Here is a 26,859-nt window from a genome sequence, read left to right as displayed (position 1 = left end):
TGTAGACTAACTTTTTCCCCCCTCCCCCTGAGTGTTTTGTTCTGCTGTAGACTAACTTTTTCCCCCCTCCCCCTGAGTGTTTTGTTCTGCTGTAGACTAACTTTTTCCCCCCTCCCCCTGAGTGTTTTGTTCTGCTGTAGACTAACTTTTTCCCCCCTCCCCCTGAGTGTTTTGTTCTGCTCCAGACAAACTTTTTCCCCCCTCCCCCTGAGTGTTTTGTTCTGCTCCAGACAAACTTTTTCCCCCCTCCCCCTGAGTGTTTTGTTCTGCTCCAGACAAACTTTTTCCCCCCTCCCCCTGAGTGTTTTGTTCTGCTGTAGACTAACTTTTTCCCCCCTCCCCCTGAGTGTTTTGTTCTGCTGTAGACTAACTTTTTCCCCCCTCCCCCTGAGTGTTTTGTTCTGCTCCAGACAAACTTTTTCCCCCCTCCCCCTGAGTGTTTTGTTCTGCTCCAGACAAACTTTTTCCCCCCTCCCCCTGAGTGTTTTGTTCTGCTCCAGACAAACTTTTTCCCCCCTCCCCCTGAGTGTTTTGTTCTGCTGTAGACTAACTTTTTCCCCCCTCCCCCTGAGTGTTTTGTTCTGCTGTAGACTAACTTTTTCCCCCCTCCCCCTGAGTGTTTTGTTCTGCTCCAGACAAACTTTTTCCCCCCTCCCCCTGAGTGTTTTGTTCTGCTCCAGACAAACTTTTTCCCCCCTCCCCCTGAGTGTTTTGTTCTGCTCCAGACAAACTTTTTCCCCCCTCCCCCTGAGTGTTTTGTTCTGCTCCAGACAAACTTTTTCCCCCCTCCCCCTGAGTGTTTTGTTCTGCTCCAGACAAACTTTTTCCCCCCTCCCCCTGAGTGTTTTGTTCTGCTCCAGCTGCAGCGTTGCTATGGGCCCTGGTCCTAAGTAGTTCACCAGAAAGCAATAGGGTTCAATTTGGACCGCAAAATGTTGTTGTGGCTCTGTTTTGTTCTGAACACCAGCCAAAACTGTGCAGTCCCTTTCTCTGTAAGGCAGATTTAAAAAATAAATAAATAAATAAATTTACAAAGGGATATAAAGCAAAAATAATAACATATAATCGTTTTACATTTTAAATGCCAAACATTTAAAAAAGGCCAGCCCTCACTTGGATATAAGTTGCAATGTAAATGTGGAAGAGGATCTTTACGTAGCAGATGTTGGGGGACCATCCATTCCCTTGTGGAGGGACGTTTTGTATTGTAGTCACTGCAACGATGCATTCAGTAGGCCTGAATTATAATTCCAACTCAATCGACTCCAACTCTGTTATTTCCATAATTATTCATCATTCAGACCCCATTGTAGTTATGACGTTAGCTAAGGAAGCACCCGCTAAGGAAGCCCTGCTCTGCTAAGAAAGCCCTGCTAAGAAAGCCCTGCTAAGAAAGCCCTTCTACAACACACCCTCTTTTTCCTTAAATTCTCTATATTTTTTTTGCCATAGTTGTTGAACGGAAGTGCATGTGATTGGATGGGAGAAAAGATCTTCATCTTCATTATTTTCTACTATCTTTTGGTGTTGTTTTATTTTTGAAGTTCATTCCATTGAACTTTATCATGACAATGACCCATAGGAGTTTGAAAAACAAGACAAAAGAGATCAGGGACCAAGTTAGATTGAACTGGTCTATTATCCATAGTTCTCTCTCCCTGTAGACTACAGTGTGCCCGGAGAGATGTTTTCATGGATGAGAGAGAGCGAGGTCTTCCCAGGTCTATGTCCCAAATGGCACCCTATTCCCTACATAGTGCACCCTATTCCCTACATAGTGCACCCTATTCCCTACATAGTGCACCCTATTCCCTACATAGCGCACCCTATTCCCTACATAGCGCACCCTATTCCCTACATAGTGCACCCTATTCCCTACATAGTGCACCCTATTCCCTACAAAGCGCACCCGATTCCCTACATAGTGCCCCCTATTCCCTACATAGTGCCCCCTATTCTCTACATAGTGCACCCTATTCCCTACATAGTGCACCCTATTCCCTACATAGCGCACCCTATTCCCTACATAGCGCACCCTATTCCCTACATAGCACACCCTATTCCCTACATAGCGCACCCTATTCCCTACATAGCGCACCCTATTCCCTACATAGTGCACCCTATTATACTACTGTTAACCAGGGCCCATTGGGTGTGCTGTATAGGGGACTAATATAGTGCACTACTGTTAACCAGGGCCCATTGCCCAATGGGCTGCTGTATAGGGGACTAATATAGTGCACTACTGTTAACCAGGGTCCATTGAGTGTGCTGTATAGGGGATTCGGGTTCCATTTATGACTCGGCCCCCAGACAGTCATGTTGACGCATTCTACACAGACTGGCTAATTCTACTGGCCAAAAGTTTTTTTGTGAGAATTATCATCTCTCCCACTTTCCCTCCCTCCATCCATCACAGAACAAGAGATTCTTTAGAACAGAGGAACGGGGGAGGACTCTGTTGCTGCTTCTCTGTGAGTGAGTTAAAAAATAAATAATAATAATAATTTAAAAAAATCTGGGTAGGTATAGATTGAGGGAGAGAATTTAAAGGCAGGTGGATAGCCTATTAAGTTCAGTGCTGTTTTGGGATCAGTTTTGCCTTTTTAGATCACAATGAATGAAATCACATGGAGAGGGTGGGACCTGATCCTAGTTCAGCACGCCTACCCTGAAAAGCTTCATAGGCTGACATACGGCCCTAGACATGCTTCCATGTAGTAGAGTAGTTATCAAGTGACGCATAAATAAGTAATTATATATTATATATATATATATACATACACACACTTAACTCATTTTTCAACCACTCCACAAATTTCTTGTTAACAAACTATAGTTTTGGCAAGTCTGTAAGGACATCTACTTTGTGCATGACAAGTCATTTTTTTAAATTAGCCCTATATCAACATAACCTGAAAGGCCGCTCAGCAAGGAAGAAGCCACTGCTTCAAAACCGCCATAAAAAAGCCAGACTACGGTTTGCAACTGCACATGGGGACAAAGATCGTACTTATTGGAGAAATGTCCTCTGGTTTGATGAAACAAAAATAGAACTGTTTGGCCATAATGACCACCGTTATGTTTGGAGGATAAAAGGGGGAGGCTTGCATGCCGAAGAACACCATCCCAACCGTGAAGCACGGGGGTGGCAGCATCATGTCGTGGGGGTGCTTTGCTACAGGAGGGACTGGTGCACTTCACAAAATAGATGGCATCATGAGGTGGAAAATTATGTGGATATATTGAAGCAACATCTCAAGACATCAGTCAGGAAGTTAAAGCTTGGTCTCAAATGGGTCTTCCAAATGGACAATGACCCCAAGCTTGCTTCCAAAGTTGTGGCAAAATGGCTTAAGGACAACAAAGTCAAGGTATTGGAGTGGCCATCACAAAGCTCTGACCTCAATCCTACAGAACATTTGTGGGCAGAACTGAAAAAGTGTGTGTGAGCAAGGAGGCCTATAAACCTGACTCAGTTACACCAGCTCTGTCAGGAGGAATGGGCCAAAATTCACCCAACTTATTGTGGGAAGCTTGTGGAAGGCTCCCTGAAACGTTTGACCCAAGTTAAACACTTTAAAGGCAATGCTACCAAATACTAATTGAGTGTATGTAAACTTCTGACCCACTGGGAATGTGATGAAAGAAATAAAAGCTGAAATAAATCTCTACTATTATTCTGACATTTCACATTCTTAAAATAAAGTGGTGATCCTAACTGACCTAAAACAGGGACTTTTTACTAGGATTAAATGTCAGGAATTGTGAAAAACTGAGTTTAAATGCATTTGGCTAAATATATTATATATGTGTATGTGTGTGTGTATATATAACATTCCCATCTAACCAATATATTAACCGAAGGTCACAAACATATGCGGAATTCCTGCTTGCAAGTCATCTTATATCGTTGAGAGAATTTTTAAATCCTCTAAGTATGTTCGTGTCAAGATGATCCACTCAGATGGTTGGCAGGGGAAAGTGACCCCATTTTACTATGTTACAAACAAACGCGCGCGCACACACACAGACTGGGACTTCCATGCTCTTACAGAGATATAGAGCTCATGATGTGAGGGCAGGTTGGCTTGTGTTGCTGTAACGTTAAAGTGGTGTTGACACAGTGGTGAGGACTGTGTGTGTGTGTGTGTGTGTGTGTGTGTGTGTGTGTGTGTGTGTGTGTGTGTGTGTGTGTGCGCGCTGTGTGTGTGTGTGTGTGTGTGTTTTCTCACTAGTTCATTATTGTCCTCATTCATTTCTTACTATTAAATGTCAATTGTTAGATTGTTTTCATTTTATTATATTTCCGATCTGCATCACCATTAATTTGATGAGAGAGAGAGACGCAGAGAGAGAACGACACTGTGTGTGAGAGAGACCGTTTGGTTATCAGGCGTCTGTTTCCTAGTGTAACCCCAGGGTCCGTTTTAGTGTTGGTATGCAAAACTGCTTCTGGAAACACGTGATGTGTGTGTTGTCTCCCTGGCTGGTTGTTTTCTGCAGCCATCATCCCTGACAAGGCAAGCAGCCTGAGGACATCGCCGGTGCTATGACAACTATGCTTCAGCCCTTTCGTTCATTCACAGTTCGATTTTGGATCTCTTGCTCGTTCTCTCGTTCGCTCTCACACACGATTTTGATCATTATCGGGTATCGGCCTATTTCTGCTCTGCATTCATTATTTGGTGTTTTACGCACAAAGAAGATTTATTTATTTATTTTTATATTCTGCATGCAGAGTCTCAATTTAGTGTTTGTCCCATTTTTGTGAATTTTTGGTTTGTGAGTGAACCCCAGATCTCACAACCATAAAGGTCAATTGGTTCTATAACTGATTTTCAGCCAGATCCTAATTGGTATGTTGAATTTTATGTTCCTTTTGATGGCATAGAAGGTCCTTCTTGCCTTGTCTCTCAGATTGTTCACAGCTTTGTGGAAGTTACCTGTGGTGTTGATGTTTAGGCTAAGGTGTATATATAGTTTGTGTGCTCTAGGGCAACGGTGTCTAGATGGAATTTGTATTTGTGGTCCTGGCGACTGGACCTTGTTTGGAACACCATTATTTTTGTCTTACTGAGATTTACTGTCAGGGCCCAGGTCTGGCAGAATCTGTGCAGAAGATCTAGGTGCTGCTGTAGGCCCTCCTTGGTTGGTGACAGAAGCGCCTGATCATCAGCAAACCGTACACCCCACGGCCCTATGGAAAGATCTTTTTTTTTTGTGCCAATTTTAACCACACACTTGTTTGTGTACATGGATTTTATAATGTCGTATGATTTCCCCCCAACAGCACATTCCATCAATGTGTATAGCAGACCTTCATGCCAAATTGAGCAAAACTTTTTTGAAAAAAGCATGAGAAGATTTTGTTTTGTTTGTTTGTCAATTAGGGTGTGCAGGGTGAATACGTGGTCTGTTTTACTGTAATTTGGTAAAAAGACTATTTGACTTTTGCTCATCACATTGTTTTCACTGAGGAAATGTACAATTCTGCTGTCAATGATAATGCAGAGGTTGCTTTTCACGCATATCCCACAGTAGTTATTGGGGTCAAATTTGTCTCACTTTTGTGAATTGGGGTTGTCCTTGGTTCGAAATATTGGGGAAGATACCCGAGCTGAGGATGATGTTGAAAAGTTTAAGTATAGCTAATTGGAATTTGTGGTTTGTATATTTAATTTAATTGAGGATACCATCAAACCCACAGGCCTTTTTGGGTTGGAGGGTTTGTATTTTGTCCTGTAGTTCATTCAATGTAATTGAAGAATCTAGTGGGTTCTGGTAGTCTTTAAAACATCTTTGGGCTGATATCCTGCTAACGGGATCGATATGACAACAGCCAGTGAAAGTGTAGGGCGCCAAATTCAAAACAACAGAAATCCCATAATTATAATTCCTCGAACATACAAGTATTTTACACCATTTTAAAGATACACTTCTTGTTAATCCAGCCACAGTGTCCGATTTACAAAAAGGCTTTACAGCGGAAGCATACCAAACGATTATGTTAACCTTTGATGATCTTCATCAGATGACACTCATGGGACTTCATGTTACACAATACATGTATGTTTTGTTCGATAAAGTTCATATTTATATAAAACAAATCTGTTTACATTGGTGCGTTACGTTCAGTAGTTCCAAAACATTCTGTGTTTTTTTTTGTTGCAGAGATCCAAATCAATTTACAGAAATACTCATAATAAACATTGATAAAAGATACAACTATAATGCACGGAATTATAGATGCACTTCTCCTTAATGCAACCGCTGTGTCACATTTTAAAAAAACTTTACGGAAAAAGCACACCATGCTATAATCCGAGTACGGCGCTCAGAGACCAAAACAACCCAAACAGATATCCGCCATGTTGTGTCGTCAACAGAAGTCAGAAAATAGCATTATAAAGAATTCACTTACCTTTTGATCTTCATCAGAATGCACTCACAGGAATCCCAGTTCCACAATAAATGTTTGTTTTGTTCGATAATGTCCATTTATGTCCAAATACCTCCTTTTTGTTCGCATTTAGTAAAGTAATCCAAATTCATGACGCGCGATCACTAGGAGCAGTCAAAGTCAAAAAGTTCTGTAGAAACATGTCAAACGATATATAGAATCAATCTTTAGGATGTTTTTAACATACATTAATGTTCCAACTGGAGAATTCCTTTGTCTACAGAATTGCAATGGTACTCAAGCTAACTCTCACGTGAACGCGCGTGACCAGGTCGTGGCTCTCTGGCAGACCTCTGACTCATTCCCCTCTCATTCGCCCCCACTTCACAGTACAAGCCTCAAACAAGGTTCTAAAGACTGTTGACATCTAGTGGAAGCCTTAGGAAGTGCAATATGACCAATATCCCACTATCTTCGATAGGCAATGAGTTGAAAACCTACAAACCTGATATTTCCCACTTCCTGGTTGGATTTTTTTTCTCAGGTTTTTGCCTGCCATATGAGTTCTGTTATACTCACAGACATCATTCAAACAGTTTTAGAAACTTCAGAGTGTTTTCTATCCACATATACTAATAATATTCATATCTTAGCTTCTGGGACTGAGTAGCAGGCAGTTTACTCTGGGCACCTTATTCATCCAAGCTACTCAATACTGCCATCATGTGTATGTTTTTGCTGTTTGTTCTTTGTTATAGAGACAATAAGATTGGAGCCACGCCTCTTTTGGATAGATAACTTTTCGTGGTGTTTGTTTCGAGTGTTCCAATTTTCCCAGAAGTGGTTCGATTCTATGGATTCTTTAATTACATTACTGTTTTAGTGATTCGCCATAGTGAAGGCGTAGACTCAGGTTTTCTGGGCCTCCTCTATGTTTTTGGTTGGACAGGTTTTTCAATTTCTTTCTTTATGTTTTTGCGTTCTTCATCAAACCATTCGTCATAGTTGTTAATTTTCTTAGGTTGTCTGCTTGAAAAAAATGTATTTGATAGGGAAGCTGAAATATACTGTTTAGGTTTTCTACTGCCAAGTTTACACCTTCACTATTACAGTGAAATGGTTTGTCCTGGAAGTTGTCTAATAGGGAATGAATTTGTTGTTGCCTAATTGTATTTTGGTAGATTTCAACACTATTTTCCTTCCATCTATAGTATTTCTTAATATTATTCAGTTCCTTTGGCTTTGATGCCTCATGATTGAGTAATGCTCTCTTCAGTTAGACTGATTTTGCTGTGATCTGATAGGGGTGTCAGTGGGCTGACTGAACCCTCTGAGAGACTCTGGGTTGAGGTCAGTGATGGATGAGTTGTAGGTGTACCTACCATAGGAGTCTTCTCGAAGCCTACCATTGACTATGTACAGACCCAGCATGCGACAGAGCTGCAGGAGTTGTGACCCATTTTTGCTGGTTGTTTTGTCATAGTTGTGTAGGGGGGCATATTTGGGAGGGAATGCTGTCACCTCCAGGCAGGTGTTTGTCCCCCTGTGTGCTGAGAGTCAGGTTCATGTCCAGTTCTGGCTTTTAGGCCTCCACAGACTAGTACATGTCCCTGAGCCTGGAAATGGTTGATCTCCCGCTCTAGGATGGAGAAGCTGTCTTCATTAAAGTATGGGGATTCTAGTGGGGGGATATAGGTAGTGCAAATTAGGACATTTTTCTCTGTTGAGATAATTTCCTTATTCATTTCTAGACAGATGAAAAATATTCCTGTTTAGAATAATTTAATAGTGGGTTAGGTCTGCTCTGTACCAAATTAGCATACCCCCTGAGTCTCTTCCCTGTTTCACACCTGGTAGTTTGGTGGATGGGACTAACAGCTGTCTGTAGCCTAGAAGGCGACCAGTGGGTCTGTCTCATCTATACCATGTTTCTTGTAGGATGACAATGTCTGTATTTCCAATTTCTTTGACGAAGTCCAGGTTCCTGCTCTTTAGGCCAAAAGCAGATGACCTCTGACCTTGTATATTCCAGGATGAAGATAGTAAAAGCTTTGTGTTCCATCGTGTCTAGTGTTGTTTTCGTCCTCTTCTCTCCTCTCTCTCTTTGCCGACATGTCTTGATGCTGTTATCACAACCCTCCTTCTTAATCACAGACCAGATCAGATATTTCATTCTGGATCCAGATGATGTGATGTTTAGTAATGACCCGAGAGGGACATGTTTGATTAGAATGATGAATCAGTCAAATAAAGAGCTCTATAGCCTTCAACTAAAGCAGGAATAAATATCTTGTGACTGTATTATGGCGCTAGGTTGTATCTGAAAGGGGTGTGTAAGTGAGTATGTTAGGGAAGGGGGTGTGTGAGATTTTTTGTGTAAATTTGCAGCCTGGTCTCATTGACTAGACGTAACATAAGTAAACGTACATCCGGGACACTCAAATTAGTATAACATTTTACATTTGGTATGGTTACATAAGACAGAAGGTTACTTGAGGAAAAAACGAAAGTAGGGTGGTTGGTCGAATGTCTAGCAACCCTAAAGTTGGACCACCTAAGTATTTTAGCTAATTATTAACTTTGCAACTACTTATAGCTGCTATATGGGGGGGGGGGGGGGGGGGGGTGACCTGACCAAATTCACATACAAATTTGAGGTTTATAGATCTGTCATCCTCATTGAAAGCAAGTCTAAGAAGCATATTGATGTAACATATATATATATTTTTTAAAAGCATCCAAAAAGGTGAAACATACAGGATAAACCAGTAACCCATCAAGCCACTATTGCAATACATACTCATGATAATACATATGTTCTATGTGCTCTGTTTCAATGCTTTTCGTTCTTAAATAGATTTTTTTGTGTCTTTTTACTTTTGATTTTGTACACCATCTTTAAACAGTTGTAAATATAATATTTGTGGTTCTGGAAAATATATTTCACAGTGGTTTAAAACGGTACCATGATTCTCTACAGTATACTTGCTTGTTTTGTCACAAACTGAAATTAGGCAAACTAGTAGAATTTAACCTTACTCTTAACCTTAATCCTAACCTCTAGCTTAGGTAACATTACAGTGTTAGCCACCTAGCTAAAGTTAGCAACAATACATTGGAATTTGTAACATATCATACGGCAGGGTAGCCTAGTGGTTAGAGCGTAGAGGCGGCAGGGTAGCCTAGTGGTTAGAGTGTAGAGGTGGTAGGGTAGCCTAGTGGTTAGAGTGTAGGGACGGCAGGGTAGCCTAGTGGTTAGAGTGTAGAGGTGGTAGGGTAGCCTAGTGGTTAGAGTGTAGGGACGGCAGGGTAGCCTAGTGGTTAGAGTGTAGAGGCGGCAGGTAGCCTAGTGGTTAGAGTGTAGAGGAGGCAGGGTAGCCTAGTGGTTAGAGTGTAGGAGCGGCAGGGTAGCCTAGTGGTTAGAGCGTAGAGGCGGCAGGGTAGCCTAGTGGTTAGAGCGTAGAGGCGGCAGGGTAGCCTAGTGGTTAGAGCGTAGAGGCGGCAGGGTAGCCTAGTGGTTAGAGCGTAGAGGCGGCAGGGTAGCCTAGTGGTTAGAGCGTAGAGGCGGCAGGGTAGCCGAGTGGTTAGAGCGTAGAGGCGGCAGGGTAGCCTAGTGGTTAGAGCGTAGAGGCGGCAGGGTAGCCTAGTGGTTAGAGCGTAGAGGCGGCAGGGTAGCCTAGTGGTTAGAGCGTAGAGGCGGCAGGGTAGCCTAGTGGTTAGAGCGTTGGACTAGTAACCGAAAGGTTGCAAGTTCATATCCCCGAGCTGACAAGGTACAAATCTGTCGTTCTGCCCCTGAACAAGGCAGTTAACCCACTGTTCCTAAGCCGTCATTGTAAAATAAGAATTTGTTCTTTAACTGACTTGTCTCGTTAAATAAAGGTCAAATATATAAAAGAAAATACGTTTTGCAAATTCCTAACATATCATACGAAATGGATGATGGACATCCACAAATGAATACATACCATACAGAACGTACCATACAACACTAAAGTTTACCATGATACGTCTACGCCTGAGTCCAAGTTGAAATGTGATGCTTCCCACAAGTGAGCTTCTGAGGCAATTAAACAGGAGACTGAGGGAGGGTGGATTTATAAAGAGGGAACAGACATTCCTGCTGGCACAGCAGTCACTTCTCAGTCTGGGGGGAGGAATCGGAGAACAAGGGAGGGGAGGGAGGGATCAGAGGAGGGAGGGATCAGAGGAGGGAGGGATCAGAGAAGGGAGGGATCAGAGAAGGGAGGGATCAGAGAAGGGAGGGAGGGATCAGAGGAGGGAGGGAGGGATCAGAGGAGGGAGGGAGGGATCAGAGGAGGGAGGGAGGGATCAGAGGAGGGAGGGAGGGAGGGATCAGAGGAGGGAGGGAGGGAGGGATCAGAGGAGGGAGGGAGGGAGGGATCAGAGGAGAAGGGAGGGATCAGAGGAGGGAGGGATCAGAGGAGGGAGGGAGGGATCAGAGGAGGGAGGGAGGGATCAGAGGAGGGAGGGAGTGATCAGAGGAGGGAGGGAGGGATCAGAGGAGGGAGGGAGGGAGGGATCAGAGGAGGGAGGGAGGGAGGGATCAGAGGAGAAGGGAGGGATCAGAGGAGGGAGGGAGGGATCAGAGGAGGGAGGGAGGGATCAGAGGAGGGAGGGAGTGATCAGAGGAGAAGGGAGGGATCAGAGGAGGAGGGAGGGATCAGAGGAGGAGGGAGGGATCAGAGGAGGAGGGAGGAGGTAAAGGACAGCAGGATCAGGGAAGGAAGGAGGGAGGTAAGGAAGGAAGGGAGGGAGGGATCCAGGATCAGGCAGGAGGGGAGGGAGGGATCAGGGAAGGAGGCAAGGAGTGAGGGATCAGAGAGGGAGGAAGAGGGAGGGATCAGAGAGGGAGGGATCAGAGAGGGATCAGAGAGGGAGGGATCAGAGAGGGAGGGATCAGAGAGGGAGGAAGAGGGAGGGATCAGAGAGGGAGGGATCAGAGAGGGAGGAAGAGGGAGGGATCAGAGAGGGAGGGAGAGTGAGAGGGAGGGAGAGTGAGAGATCAGAGAGGGAGGGAGAAGGAGTGATCAGAGAGGGAGGGATCAGAGAGGGAGGAAGAGGGATGGATCAGAGAGGGAGGAAGAGGGAGGGAGAGTGGGGGATCAAAGAACAAGCGAAGTAGGGAGGAGGGATGTGAGTGAAGAGTTTTACAAACAGCCACACCCCCTTCCTCTCTCCCTGCTATATTCTACCCCCCAGTTCCTCAAATCAGCCTGGCAGGCAGCAGCAGCCAGTCACACGATACCGTCTTCCCTCTGTACAGTTGAAAGAGGAGTGTCAGGATTCTGGAGCCAACAGAATGGAGCGTGAAATGTCTCCAGTGATGCAGTGATTTCCTCTGAATCTGAGCAGTCGGGCTGAAAGGAAGCACACTGGCTCTGCCTAGTTGCAGCAAGGTAAGGTAGCTTAACTCATTTCCATTTGGTGTGTGTGTGTGTGTCCAATGTTTTAGTGTAGCATGCAGTGTCTGTGTGTGTTCCTGAGATAGCTGCAGAGGCAAATGGCTCCTTGGTTTTAAATCCTTTCCCCTCCTAAAGGAAGTGTGAAGAAACCAAACCTCGTCTCTCACAACTAAGCAAGCAAACCAATGTCCACTTTTTGCTGCAGTTGATGTCGGAAGTTTACATACGCATAGGTTGGAGTCACTGAAACTTGTTTTTCAACCACTACACAAATTTCTTGGTAACAAATTATAGTTTTGTCAAGTCGGTGAGGACATCTACTTTGTGCATTGACACAAGTCATTTTTTCAACAATTATTTACAGACAGATGATTGCACTTATAATTCACTGTATCACAATTCCAGTGAGTCAGAAGTTTACATACACTAAGTTGACTGTGCCTTTAAACAGCTTGGAAAATTCATGAAAATGATGTCATGGCTTTAGAAGCTTCTGATAGGCTAATAGACATCATTTCAGTCAATTGGTGGTGTACCTGTGGATGTATTTCAAGGCCTACTTTCAAACTCAGTGCCTCGATGTTTGGGAAAATCTAAAGAAATCAGCCAAGACTTCAGAAAAAAATGTGTAGACCTCCACAAGTCAGGTTCATCCTTGGGAGAAATTTCCAAACGCCTGAAGATACCACGTTCATCTGTACAAACAATAGTATGCAAGTTTAAACACCAGGGGACCACACAGCCGTCATAACGCTCAGGAAGAAGACTCATTCTGTCTCATAGAGATGAACATACTTTGGTGCGAAAAGAGCAAATCAATCCCAGAACAACTGCAAAGGACCTTGTGAAGATGCTAGAGGAAACAGGTACAAAAGTATCTATATCCACAGTAAAACGACTCCTAAATCGACATAACCTGAAAGGCTGCTCAGCAGGGAAGAAGCCACTGCTCCAAAACCGCCATAAATAAGCCAGACTACGGTTTGCAACTGCACATGGGGACAAAGATCGTACTTTTTGGAGAAATGTCCTCTGGTCTGATGAAACAAAAATAGAGCCGTTTGGCCATATAATGACCATCGTTATGTTTGGAGGAAAAAAGGGGATGCTTGCAAGCCGAAGAACACCATCCCAACCGTGAAGCACAGGGGTGGCAGCATCATGTTGTGGGGGTGCTTTGCTGCATGACGGACTGGTGCACTTCACAAAATAGATGGCATCATGAGGATGGAAAATTATGATGATATATTGATGCAACATCTCAAGACATCAGTTGAAGCTTGATCACAAATGGGTCTTCCAAATGGACAATGACCCTAAGCATACTTCCAAAGTTGTGGCAAAATGGCTTAAGGACAACAAAGTCAAGGTATTGGAACATTTGACCCAAGTTAAGCAATTTAAAAGGCAATGCTACCAAATACTAATTGAGTTCATGCAAACTTCTGACCCACTGGGAATGTGATGAAGGAAATAAAAGCTGAAATAAATAGTTCTCTCTACTTTTATTCTGACATTTCACATTCTTAAAATAAAGTGGTGATCCTAACTGACCTAAAACAGGGAATTTTTTTACCAGGATTAAATGTCAGGAATTGTGAAAAACTGAGTTTAAATATACGTGTCTAAGGTGTATGTAAACTTCTGACTTCAACTGTATGTTGCTATTCATATTTTTTCACAATACTGTACAATTCAGTTGGTTGTGATAGTAGCTATATGTAAACGTTAGCATGAGGGACTGACTAGTCTGATCGTTGCTACCTGTAAATGTTAGCATGAGGGACTGACTAGTCTGATCGTTGCTACCTGTAAATGTTAGCATGAGGGACTGACTAGTCTGATCGTTGCTACCTGTAAACGTTAGCATGAGGGACTGACTAGTCTGATCGTTGCTACCTGTAAATGTTAGCATGAGGGACTGACTAGTCTGCTCGTTGCTACCTGTAAACGTTAGCATGAGGGACTGACTAGTCTGATCGTTGCTACCTGTAAACGTTAGCATGATGGACTGACTAGTCTGATCGTTGCTACCTGTAAACGTTAGCATGAGGGACTGACTAGTCTGATCGTTGCTACCTGTAAACGTTAGCATGAGGGACTGACTAGTCTGATCGTTGCTACCTGTAAACGTTAGCATGAGGGACTGACTAGTCTGTTGATGGTTCCTCCCTCATTGCTCTGCCCTCAACTTCTGGACTTGTCTCTGTGATATTGTGCTGTTTGTTCGCTACTTTACATATCTGCCAAACTTTTCACTTTTTAAAAAACTTTTAATACCTTTTCCAATGTCTTAGATTTTTCCTCGTTCTACTTTTTCAATTCAACTTTCTTTTTTTTTTTTTTACCCCTTGGCATTTTATCTGGACATGGCGCACCTGTACATAGCCCACCTGTACATAGCCCACCTGTACCTAGCCCATCTGTAAACAGCCCATCTGTACCTAACCCATCTGTAAACAGCCCACCTGTACCTAGCCCACCTGTACCTAGCCCATCTGTAAACAGCCCATCCAACTACCTCATCCCCATATTGTTATTTATTATCATTTTGTGCTCCTTTGCACCCCAGTATCTCTACTTGCACATTCATCTTCTGCACATCTATTCACTCCGGTGTTTTAATTGCTAAGTTGTAATTACTTCGCCACCATGGCCTATTTATTGCCTTTACCTCCCTTATCTCACCTCATTTGCTCACATTGTATATAGAATTTTTCTACTGTATTATTGACTGTATGTTTGTTTTACTCCATGTGTAACTCTGTTGTTATATGGGTCGAACTGCTCTGCTTTATCTTGGCCAGGTCCCAGTTGTAAATTAGTACTTGTTCTCAAAACTAGCCTACCTGGTTAAATAAAGGTGAAATACATTTTAAAAAATGGACACAACGTGAAAGATTAGTGGAATCTGTGTGAGTAGCTGGACAGGTAGGATGACTGACAGTGAAGGTGAACAGGTGGTCAGGTGACAGAGGAATGGATGAGACTGAGACAGGAAGTCCTTTAACCATAAAGTGGTATATTTACTGGGTAGTCTGTGGTGGATTCATGGACGCACAGAACTTCTGGATTAGACGGAGTAAAGGAAGAGAAAGCAGCGCGATCGGGGCAATGGTGATTTCCTCCCTTTATGGAGTTGAGATCTGTCAGACTTTCCACCTGACATTTTTAAAGCACCCCTGGCCCAGCTGAGCAAGTGGCCATGAATTACAGGATTCTTCCACCAACTCCATGGGCCTATTTTGCTACACAACGATTCAGAGGCCAAGCCTTCTCAGGTCTCTCCTCCACCCGTTACGGGGTCTGAGACGCCGAAGCCTCCCACCATTAGCTCTGACAAGTTCAAAACCCTAGTCATTGGCAACTACATTACCTGCAGTATTAGACTTGTAAAAGGGGCCTCCCGGGTGGCGCTGTGCCATCAGAGACTCGGGGTTCGCGCCCAGGCTCTGTCATAACCGGTCGCGACAGGGAGGTCCGTGGGGCAACGCACAATTGGCCTAGCGTCGTCCGGGTTAGGGAGGGCTTGGTCGGTAGGGATGTCCTTGTCTCATCGCGCACCAGCAACTCCTGTGGTGGTCCGGGTGCAGTGCGCGCTAACCAAGGTTGCCAGGTACACAGTGTTTCCTGGCAACCGGTGTACCCGACACATTGGTGCGGCTGGCTTCCGGGTTGGATGCGCGCTGTGTTAAGAAGCAGTGCGGCTTGGTTGGGTTGTGTATCGGAGGACGCATGACTTTCAACCTTCGTCTCTCCCGAGCCCGTACGGGAGTTGTAGCGACGAGACAAGATAGTAGCTACTAAAAACAATTGGATACCACGAAATTGGGGAGAAAAAGGGGTACAATTAAAAAAAACACAACAAAAATAATCCTGCAGCGATCATACAATGTTTATCAGGGGGCAGGGCTACCGACGGAAAGGCTAATCTGAAGATTGTGCTGGCTAAAGCTAAAACTGGCGAGTGTAGAGAGTATAGAGATATTGTTATCCACGTCGGCACCAACAATGTTAGGATGAAACAGGCAGAGGTCACCAAGCGCAACACAGCTTCAGCGTGTAATTCAGCTTGAGATATTAACATGGAAAAGTCCACAGACCCACTCCAAGGCTTTCGGAGCCCCCATCGACTCAGTGGCTTTTGTCTCCGGACCTAATCATCCTAAAATCTAGTTTTGTCCTGTGGAATAAATGATAAATTATATATTTTTTTCTCCCTCCATAGTCTGTTTTAACCACCTAATTGAGGATCTTAATTTAACCTTGCGTAATACCCTAGATGCAGTCGCACCCCTAAGAACAAAACATTTATCACAAGAAATGTTCTCCCTGATAACAGAAAATAACCATGCCACATGCGCAGAATAGATACCTTACAGTGAAATGCTTACTTTCAAGCCCTTAACCAACAATGCAGTTCAAGGTTTTCATAGAGATACGAAAATATTTACTAAATAATCGAAAGTTTAAAATAATAAAAAGTAACACAATTAAAATAACAATACCGAGGCCGTAAATGTCAACCTATTCAATGCGTAGCGCTACCTGTCGGGCCCTGGTCCAGAGTAGGGCACTAAAGTAAACAGGGTGCCATTTTGGATGCATTACAAAATAATCCCTTGTGAGTGTCTAACTTGCCTAGTTAAATAAGTGTCCCGGGAAGATGGGACTGTAAGTTTGTTGAATCTCAATCTACTTCAACCCAGGCTGCTTGCTTCTGTGTCGTTTTGTGCTAAAGGAACCCCGGAGCAGGGTGAGACTGGGTCATCTGCTGCCTGTCATAGTTTATGGAAATGTAGCCTAGCAACCGTCGCCCTAGAACTTAGCAGGACACGAGGTCAAGGGTAGTAAGGCTCTGGTTTCAACTCTCAGAGCTGACCAGGACTATGACTAGCTGAGAAGAGAGGATTTGGGTGAGTGCTTTTTTTTTAGCTACTCTGATATTCAGTGTTGAGAGTTAAAAAAATAAAAGTGTTTTATCTGGTAGTCTTGGCTCTCTAAAGGGAGTGTGGGTGGGTGATGGGCGATTATGGCCTAAAAATCATATCTCAATTTTTTATATATATATATATACACACACACGTTTTGTGTGTGTATCTCTAAATAAGCTTTGTCGCACAATTTAAAGGTCAATAACACTGTAAACCTGCTTGTTTGCAATTATCACTGATCTGGCTTTCAAGTCTATGAAAATACAATTTTTGTTACAAATTTAATCAGAACCGTGTACAAGGCACATCCACGAATAACGACCAACTTCTTCTTGTAGGAAGGAATTATAGAAAATGAACATAGGGTCTCATAAACAATCTCTAAAGCACAAGCCCATGTGTTAGTGGAGAAGCCAACTCATCTTTATATTTAAAGTCGAGCCAACTTTTTTTTTCTCTCCCATCGTTCTTTCTCTTTATCGTTGGTAATACAGTTTCTTTTTTTTTGTTATGTTTAGTCACATCATTTCTGAAATTAGCAGTAAAGTCAGATGTCCAGCCAGACTTATTAGCCACTCCATTGGGGCGGCAGGGTAGCCTAGTGGTTAGAGTGTAGAGGCGGCAGGGTAGCCTAGTGGTTAGAGCATTGGACTAGTAACTGGAAGGGTACAAATCTCTCGTTCTGCCCCTGAACAGGCAGTTAACCCACTGTTCCTAGGCCGTCAATGAAAATAAGAATTTGTTCTTAACTGACTTGCCTAGTTAAATAAAGGTAAGATAAAAAATTGTCCCCCCCTCAGTTCACAGTTTGGGATCCCTTTTTATATTGTGGCCATCCTTTAAAACAAGAACAACAAAGAAGATTTTTCATCAGCTTCCTCCAACAGTTGCCTTTCTCTTTTCACTGCCTGCTGAACGGTGATGGTTTGGGGGGGTGGGGGGGTGGGGGCAGGCAAAGGAAATACCCCACCATTACAAAACATCTAGATATGCAAAGTGGTTGTCGAGATTAGGGCTTTACAACAGTGTGACTTTCTTATCAGACAGACAACAGAACAGAGGGACATTGTTTGTCCTGGACTAGAGGGACCAGTAGGACTGTGTGTGTGGTTGTTTTGAGACCAGGACATCCCAGACCTTTCTGTTCCTCCACAGCTTTGTGTAGTTGTGTGTGTGTGTGTGTGCCAAGACCCAGATGGGTCACGCCTCAATGCACAGGGGGCTGGAGGGAAGGAAGATTTGGCGAGTAGTGGTTGTTGGGGGGGTTATGGCTTCCCATCCCAAACAGTTCAGAACAGTTTGATCTCCTCTGCCAAAATGTCAGGTTTCTTGAGTTATCTTATATTAATTCTGACTATTTTTAGGAAGTGTATACTTTCTTCGGTGCCTCGATGGCTTTTTTCCCCTCATTTTTCAAGCAAATGTATTTTAAGAGAGTATGCAAGCACTCTCGTTTTGGTTCGCCTAGACGAGATCGGAGCATGCTGACGCCTTTGGGGTTAACCCCAGGGGGGGGGGGGGGGGGGGTGTTTAACCCCTGGAGGTTGGGGGTTTAACTCCTGGAGGTTGGGGGGTTTAACTCCTGGAGGTTGGGGGGTTTAACTCCTGGAGGTTGGGGGTTTAACTCCTGGAGGTTGGGGGGTTTAACTCCTGGAGGTTGGGGGGTTTAACTCCTGGAGGTTGGGGGGTTTAACTCCTGGAGGTTGGGGGTTTAACTCCTGGAGGTTGGGGGGTTTAAATCCTGGAGGTTGGGGGGTTTAACTCCTGGAGGTTGGGGGGTTTAACTCCTGGAGGTTGGGGGGTTTAACTCCTGGAGGTTGGGGGTTTAACTCCTGGAGGTTGGGGGTTTAACTCCTGGAGGTTGGGGGTTTAACTCCTGGAGGTTGGGGGGTTTAACTCCTGGAGGTTGGGGGTTTAACTCCTGGAGGTTGGGGGGTTTAAATCCTGGAGGTTGGGGGGTTTAACTCCTGGAGGTTGGGGGGTTTAACTCCTGGAGGTTGGGGGGGTTTAACTCCTGGAGGTTGGGGGGTTTAACTCCTGGAGGTTGGGGGGTTTAACTCCTGGAGGTTGGGGGGTATAACTCCGGGGGGGTTGGGATTAACTCCAGGGGGGGGTTGGGGTTAGCTCCTGGGGGTGCTGTGCTGAAGAGATGGGTGTTTTGTGGGACCCAAGGCTTCATGGTGGGCCTGGTCTGAAGATGTAGAGATCTGGAGATCTGATTTGGATCAGAGACTCAGCAGCATATTCTGTATAGATCACATCTGACCCATACAGGGTAAGATCTGATCTGTATGGGTCTGATCTGATCTGTATAGATGCACGGCTGGTACAGTCATAGAATTCTGTGCTTTCTTTTAAAAATATATAATTTTCTGGGATTTCTTTTTGTATTTTATATGAACTCTGCATAGTTGCTGAAGAGCTTGTAAGAAAGCATTTTGCTGTATAGTTTACACCGATTATATACCAGTGACAAACAAACCGTGCATGTGATTTGAAAGCCAGATTTTCTTCTCTGAAGAAGACCGTCTCTTTCTCTGATGTCCTTTCTCATATGTGGGTCACATGTGGAAACTTGGCGTCTCGACTCTCACGTCAAGGACTCTGTCCCAAATGGAACCCTGTTCGTGGACGTTTGCCACTCAGCTTTAAGTTCATTGTCAGTTCAGTTTACACTCCTGCCTGCGCTGGTCATCACAGCTTCAACCTCCGTTATTCCCTGCTTCAGATTGATATGAGGGTTGACAGGAAGTGGAAGGGGTCTGTCCCAAATAGCTCTGGTTGTAAGTGATGCACTACAGGGTGTTTTGAGTCTTTTTAGTTGATGATGTGTCCGAGTGTTACATAAAGAAACAACCAAGCCACATCGAGGTAGCGGAGCTTCGGCTTGATATTGTCGCTCGCTGACCTGGAACACATTGGAACACATTGATCTCTTCGCTGAAAAGAGATTCTAATCACGGCGGATTAACAGAGAACACATTCTCAATACATCATCACGGGTCTTTTAGCTGCTGCTAACTGTCCTTGGCTCCGTGTCATTTTTTTCCAGCCAATCTGTGGTCAGCAATGTGTTCAGTCTGTAGCCAGCAAAGGAATGAAGGCCGTAGTTAAGGGACGTTTTATATGCCTGGGCCAGACAGACAGGCAGGGAGGTCGCTAGCTGCCACACGTATGATTAGGAAGTGAAAGACAGCCCGCCAGCATCTTGGCCTCAGCCTGCCAGCGTCTTGGCCCACCAACTGGGGAGCCAGGCCCAGCCTTTTTCCCCACAAAAGGGCTTTATTACAGACAGAAATACTCCTCAGCACCCCCCCCCCCCCCCCCCCCCCTCCCCCCTCCCCATCTTCAGATGATCCCAAAGGTGAAGATGCCGGATGTGGAGGTCCTGGACTGGTGTGGTTACATGTGGTCTATGGTTGTGAGGCCGGTTGGACGTACTGACAAATTCTCTAAAATGACATTGGAGGCGGCTTATGGTAGAAAAATGAGCATTAAATGATTTGGGAACAGCTCTGTGGACGATCCTGCAGACGACATGCCGATGACATGCTCCCTCAAAACTTGAGACATCTGTGACATTGTTGTGTGACACATTTTAGTCCCCAGCACGAGGTACAGTTGTGTAATGAGGTGCCTCGGCCTACCGGTGTCTCGGCCTCGGCCCACCTCAGTTTCGGCCTCGGCCTACCGGTGTCTCAGCCTCGGCCTACCGGTGTCTCGGCCTCGGCCCACCTCAGTTTCGGCCTCGGCCTACCGCTGTCTCGGCCTCGGCCTACCGCTGTCTCGGCCTCAGCCTACCGCTGTCTCTGCCTCGGCCTACTGCTGTCTCGGTTTCTTGCGTGAAAATCCACTGTAACACAGAGCTACAGGGATGGGCGACTCCAGTCATCGAGTGGCTGATTGGTGTTCTACTCTCCATCTTTTTATTTTTTTCTCCATCCCGACCATACAAAGCTGATTCATCAAATTGCATTCTAAACTGAAGATCATGATTGGTTGATTATTGAAGTCCGGTAGGTGGGCTGGGGCAAACCTGTGAAACCAATCAGGCCCTCGAGGACTGGAATTGCCCACACCTACACCCCACCCTGTGCTACCTGATGCTAATAGATAATGTTAATGCTAATAGATGTGAGGTGTCCTATGCTAGATGCTAATAGCTGCTAATGCTAATAGATATGAGGTGTCCTATGCTAGATGCTAATAGCGGCTAATGCTAATAGACATTAGGTATTTTGGGGGTATTTTATTAGGATCACATTAGCAGTTGCGAAAACAGCAGCTAATCTTCCTGAAACATGTCATAATACAGAACATTAATAGACAAGAACAGATCAAGGACAGAACAACAGCCTAGATATCAATACATACACTAAATATCTAGGTCAAATAGGGGAGAGGCGTTGTGCCGTGAGGTGTTGCTTTATCTGATTTAAAAAAAAACGGGTTTACTGTTCATTTGAGCAATATGAGATGGAAGGGAGTCCCATGCAATAATGGCTCTATATAATATTGTACCCTTTTCTTGAATTTGTTCTGGATTTGGGGACTGTGAAAAGACCCCTGGTGGCATGTCTGGTGGGGTAAGTGTGTGTGTGTGTGTGTCAGAGCTGTGTGTAATTTGACAATGCAAACCATTTGCGATTTTCAACACACTAAGAAAAATAAGTGATACTCTCAACTCATAGTCAAGAGAGTATTTATATCAGTCCTCTGATTACAATGAAGAGGAAGACGCGCCACTCTGTTCTGGGCCAGCTGCAGTTTAACTCGGTCTTTCCTTGCAGCACTGGACCACATGACTGGACAATGATCAATATAAGACAAATAGCGCCTCCAGCACTTGCTTTTTGGAGTGTGGTGTCAAAAAAGCAGAGCCTGACTCTATTATGGACAGACCTCTCCCCATCTTTACAACAATTTAATCTATATGTTTTGAACATGACCGTTTACAATCTAAGGTAACACCAGGTAATTTAGTCTTCTCAACTTGGTTCAACAGCCACCATTTATTGTCCTATGCTAGATGCTAGTAGATGTGAGGTGTCCTATGCTAATAGCTGCTAATGCTCATAGACGTGAGGTGTCCTATTCAATAAACATGTATTCATCCCTCAATTCATAATTTCTTACTTTTTAACTCTGCCGTGTTGGGAAAGAGCTCGTAATATATCACGGTAAAGTCTACACCTGTTCGGCGCATGTGACAAAGTTTAATTTGAGTGGCAGTGATGGGGGACAACGCTAATAGCTCTGAGGTATCCTATGCTTCATGCTAATGCTAATAGCTCTGAGGTATCCTATGCTTCATGCTAATGCTCATAGCTCTGAGGTATCCTATGCTTCATGCTAATGCTCATAGCTCTGAGGTATCCTATGCTTCATGCTAATGCTCATAGCTCTGTGGTATCCTATGCTTCATGCTAATGCTCATAGCTCTGAGGTATCCTATGCTTCATGCTAATGCTCATAGCTCTGAGGTATCCTATGCTTCATGCTAATGCTCATAGCTCTGTGGTATCCTATGCTTCCTATGCTTCCTATGCTGTGGTATCCTATGCTTCATGCTAATGCTAATAGCTCTGAGGTATCCTATGCTTCATGCTAATGCTAATAGCTCTGAGGTATCCTATGCTTCATGCTAATGCTCATAGCTCTGTGGTATCCTATGCTTCATGCTAATGCTAATAGCTCTGAGGTATCCTATGCTTCATGCTAATGCTAATAGCTCTGTGGTATCCTATGCTTCATGCTAATGCTCATAGCTCTGTGGTACGGTTCATAGCTGTGTGGTAAATCGGAAGTTTACACACACCTTAGCCAAATACATTTAAACTCATTTAAACTCTAAATACATTTAAATACATTTAAACATTTTCACAATTCCTGACATTTAATCCTTGTACAAATTCCCTGTCTTAGGTCAGGTAAGATCACCACTTTATTTTAAGAATGTGAAACGTCAGAATAATAGTAGAGAGAACGATTTATTTCATCACATTCCCAGTGGGTCAGAAGTTTACATACACTCAATTAGTATTTGGTAGCATTGCCTTTAAATTGCTAAACTTGGGTCAAATGTTTTGGGTAGCCTTTTGGGTAGCCAATAAGTTGGGCCAAAATCCACCCATTCCTCCTGACAGAGCTGGTGTAACTGAGTCCGGTTTGTAGGCCTCCTTGCTCCCACATGCTTTTTCAGCTCTGCCCAGAAATATTCTATAGGATTGAGGTCAGGGCTTTGTGATGGCCACTCCAATACTTTGTATTATTGACTGTATGTTTGTTTTATTCCATGTGTAACTGTTGTTGTATGTGTCGAATTGCTTTGCTTTATCTTGGCCAGGTCGCAGTTGTAAATGAGAACTTGTTCTCAAGTTGCTTACCTGGTTAAATAAAGGTGAAATAAATAAATAAAAATGATGTCAATTAGCCTATTAGAAGTTTCTAAAGCCATGCCATCATTTTTTGGAATTTTCCAAGCTGTTTAAAGGCACAGTCAACTTCATTTATGTACATTTCTGACCCACTGGAATTGTTATTGAGTGAAATAATCTGTCTGTAAACAATTGTTGTAAAAATGACTTGTCATGCACAAAGTAGATGTCCTTACCGACTTGCCAAAACTATAGTTTGTTAACAAGAAATTTGTGGCGTGGTTGAAAAATGTGTTTTTTAATGACTCCAGCCTAAGTGTATGTAAACTTCCCGACTTCAACTGTATCATATGCTTGATGCTAATAGCTGTGAGGTATCCTATGCTAAAAGCTGGGAGGTGATTTGTATCTCGTGTGTCACTGCGCCAGGCAGACCTGCTCTCATTTGGGGCCAAAGCCAGGGCCACTGGTCCTTTTTCAGCTCTCGTTTACATAACAATGGCTAACACAACTTTTAACACCTTCTCACAAAGCAACAGTTTTCATTATCATGCAGACGTTGTTGATTCTGCTCTTCACAAGTCCTCACTCGGAAAACAATTTCAATAACATAAGGGGTTTATACACTAGTCCAGGGGTTCTAGAACTTTTTCACTCGGGGGAGGGGGACACACACACACACCCTCCTAGCATTTGTGAACATCTTGCCCCTCCCCACCACGCGGAATGTCTACTTCTATGGGCACAAGCACTGTTCCTGACACAAACTGTTCACACCCCTCTTGTTGGTGGAGAGAATTTTTACTTTTATTTTTTTATTTTACCTTTATTTAACTAGGCAAGTCAGTTAAGAACAAATTCTTATTTTCAATGACGGCCTAGGAACAGTGGGTTAACTGCCTGTTCAGGGGCAGAACGACAGATTTGTACCTTGTTGCAGGTTTAAAGCTTATTTCCAGCAGTTCAACACATTTTGCCATCTCTAATGTTTATTCATGTGATTTTTGAATGACATTTTTTGTTTTTAATACCTCCTATGGACTAAAAACACCTACATAAAATATTAAAATGTTAGCTGACATGGGCTAGTTGACCTGGGCATTTCATGTTATAAATATCTCTCTAAGGTTTGTAATGACTGACAGGACAAGAGGAACTGATGATGTACTGCCCATATTAGAAATTGTACCTTGAACATTCTACTATTACAACTTTCAAGAGTAAGTTTAAAACCAGACTGAGTTCCTTAAATTATATATATTTTTTTAAATAAAAAAATTGAGGGAAGGATACCTGTTTCCCTGAAGAGAACAAATGTCATTGACGTGTTTTAAAGTTGACCTAGAGTGATTTTATATATCAAAGAAAACACAGTAGTTCATTTCCTGAAGTCTAAAACACAGTAGATCACTTCCTGAAGTCTAAAACACAGTAGTTCACTTCCTGAAGTCTAAAACGCAGTAGTTCACTTCCTGAAGTCTAAAACACAGTAGTTCATTTCCTGAAGTCTAAAACACAGTAGATCACTTCCTGAAGTCTAAAACACAGTAGATCACTTCCTGAAGTCTAAAACACAGTAGTTCACTTCCTGAAGTCTAAAACGCAGTAGTTCACTTCCTGAAGTCTAAAACACAGTAGTTCATTTCCTGAAGTCTAAAACACAGTAGTTCATTTCCTGAAGTCTAAAACACAGTAGTTCATTTCCTTGAAGTCTAAAACACAGTAGTTCACTTCCTGAAGTCTAAAACACAGTAGTTCATTTCCTGAAGTCTAAAACACAGTAGTTGACTTCCTGAAGTCTAAAACACAGTAGTTCACTTCCTGAAGTCTAAAACACAGTAGTTCACTTCCTTGTAGTCTAAAACACAGTAGTTCATTTCCTGAAGTCTAAAACACAGTAGTTCATTTCCTGAAGTCTAAAACATAGTAGTTCATTTCCTGAAGTCTAAAACACAGTAGTTCATTTCCTGAAGTCTAAAACACAGTAGTTCACTTCCTGAAGTCTAAAACCAAGTAGTTCATTTCCTGAAGTCTAAAACAGTAGTTCATTTCCTGAAGTCTAAAACACAGTAGTTAATTTCCTGAAGTCTAAAACACAGTAGTTCATTTCCTGAAGTCTAAAACACAGTAGTTCACTTCCGGAAGTCTAAAACACAGTAGTTCACTTCCGGAAGTCTAAAACACAGTAGTTCATTTCCTTGAAGTCTAAAACACAGTAGTTCATTTCCTTGAAGTCTAAAACACAGTAGTTCACTTCCTGAAGTCTAAAACATAGTAGTTCACTTCCTGAAGTCTAAAACACAGTAGTTCATTTCCTGAAGTCTAAAACACAGTAGTTCACTTCCTGAAGTCTAAAACCAAGTAGTTCATTTCCTGAAGTCTAAAACAGTAGTTCATTTCCTGAAGTCTAAAACACAGTAGTTCATTTCCTGAAGTCTAAAACACAGTAGTTCATTTCCTGAAGTCTAAAACACAGTAGTTCACTTCCTGAAGTCTAAAACACAGTAGTTCACTTCCGGAAGTCTAAAACACAGTAGTTCATTTCCTTGAAGTCTAAAACACAGTAGTTCATTTCCTTGAAGTCTAAAACACAGTAGTTCATTTCCTTGAAGTCTAAAACACAGTAGTTCATTTCCTTGAAGTCTAAAACACAGTAGTTCATTTCCTTGAAGTCTAAAACACAGTAGTTCATTTCCTTGAAGTCTAAAACACAGTAGTTCATTTCCTTGAAGTCTAAAACACAGTAGTTCATTTCCTTGAAGTCTAAAACATAGTAGTTCATTTCCTGAAGTCTAAAACACAGTAGTTCATTTCCTGAAGTCTAAAACACAGTAGTTCACTTCCTGAAGTCTAAAACCAATTAGTTCATTTCCTGAAGTCTAAAACAGTAGTTCATTTCCTGAAGTCTAAAACACAGTAGTTCATTTCCTGAAGTCTAAAACACAGTAGTTCATTTCCTGAAGTCTAAAACACAGTAGTTCACTTCCTGAAGTCTAAAACACAGTAGTTCACTTCCGGAAGTCTAAAACACAGTAGTTCATTTCCTTGAAGTCTAAAACACAGTAGTTCATTTCCTTGAAGTCTAAAACACAGTAGTTCATTTCCTTGAAGTCTAAAACACAGTAGTTCATTTCCTTGAAGTCTAAAACACAGTAGTTCATTTCCTTGAAGTCTAAAACACAGTAGTTCACTTCCTGAAGTCTAAAACACAGTAGTTCATTTCCTTGAAGTCTAAAACACAGTAGTTCATTTCCTTGAAGTCTAAAACACAGTAGTTCACTTCCTGAAGTCTAAAACACAGTAGTTTATTTCCTGAAGTCTAAAACACAGTAGTTCATTTCCTGAAGTCTAAAACACAGTAGTTCATTTCCTTGAAGTCTAAAACACAGTAGTTCACTTCCTGAAGTCTAAAACACAGTAGTTCACTTCCTGAAGTCTAAAACACAGCAGTTCACTTCCTGAAGTCTAAAACACAGTAGTTCACTTCCTGAAGTCTAAAACACAGTAGTTCATTTCCTGAAGTCTAAAACACAGTAGTTCATTTCCTGAAGTCTAAAACACAGTAGTTCACTTCCTGAAGTCTAAAACACAGTAGTTCATTTCCTGAAGTCTAAAACACAGTAGTTCATTTCCTGAAGTCTAAAACACAGTAGTTAATTTCCTGAAGTCTAAAACACAGTAGTTCATTTCCTTGAAGTCTAAAACACAGTAGTTCACTT

General features: G+C 43.0%; 1 protein-coding gene across 1 annotated transcript in view; it reads left to right on the top strand.

Annotated features, from left to right (window-relative positions):
- The window catches only part of LOC109879675 (T-lymphoma invasion and metastasis-inducing protein 1), a 129,468-nt gene that overhangs the window by 4,392 nt on the left and 98,217 nt on the right, over positions 1-26,859 (top strand). The window contains exon 2 of the mRNA XM_031796303.1: positions 11,691-11,823. The gene's annotated coding sequence lies outside the window, so the exon portion shown is untranslated. The remainder of the gene's footprint in view (positions 1-11,690; positions 11,824-26,859) is intronic.

The sequence above is a fragment of the Oncorhynchus kisutch genome, linkage group LG18 (assembly GCF_002021735.2).
Source record: "Oncorhynchus kisutch isolate 150728-3 linkage group LG18, Okis_V2, whole genome shotgun sequence".
Classification (NCBI taxonomy): Eukaryota; Metazoa; Chordata; class Actinopteri; order Salmoniformes; family Salmonidae; genus Oncorhynchus; species Oncorhynchus kisutch.
Note: the sequence above shows the minus strand (reverse complement) of the source record. Positions and strands in the feature narration are given on the sequence as shown.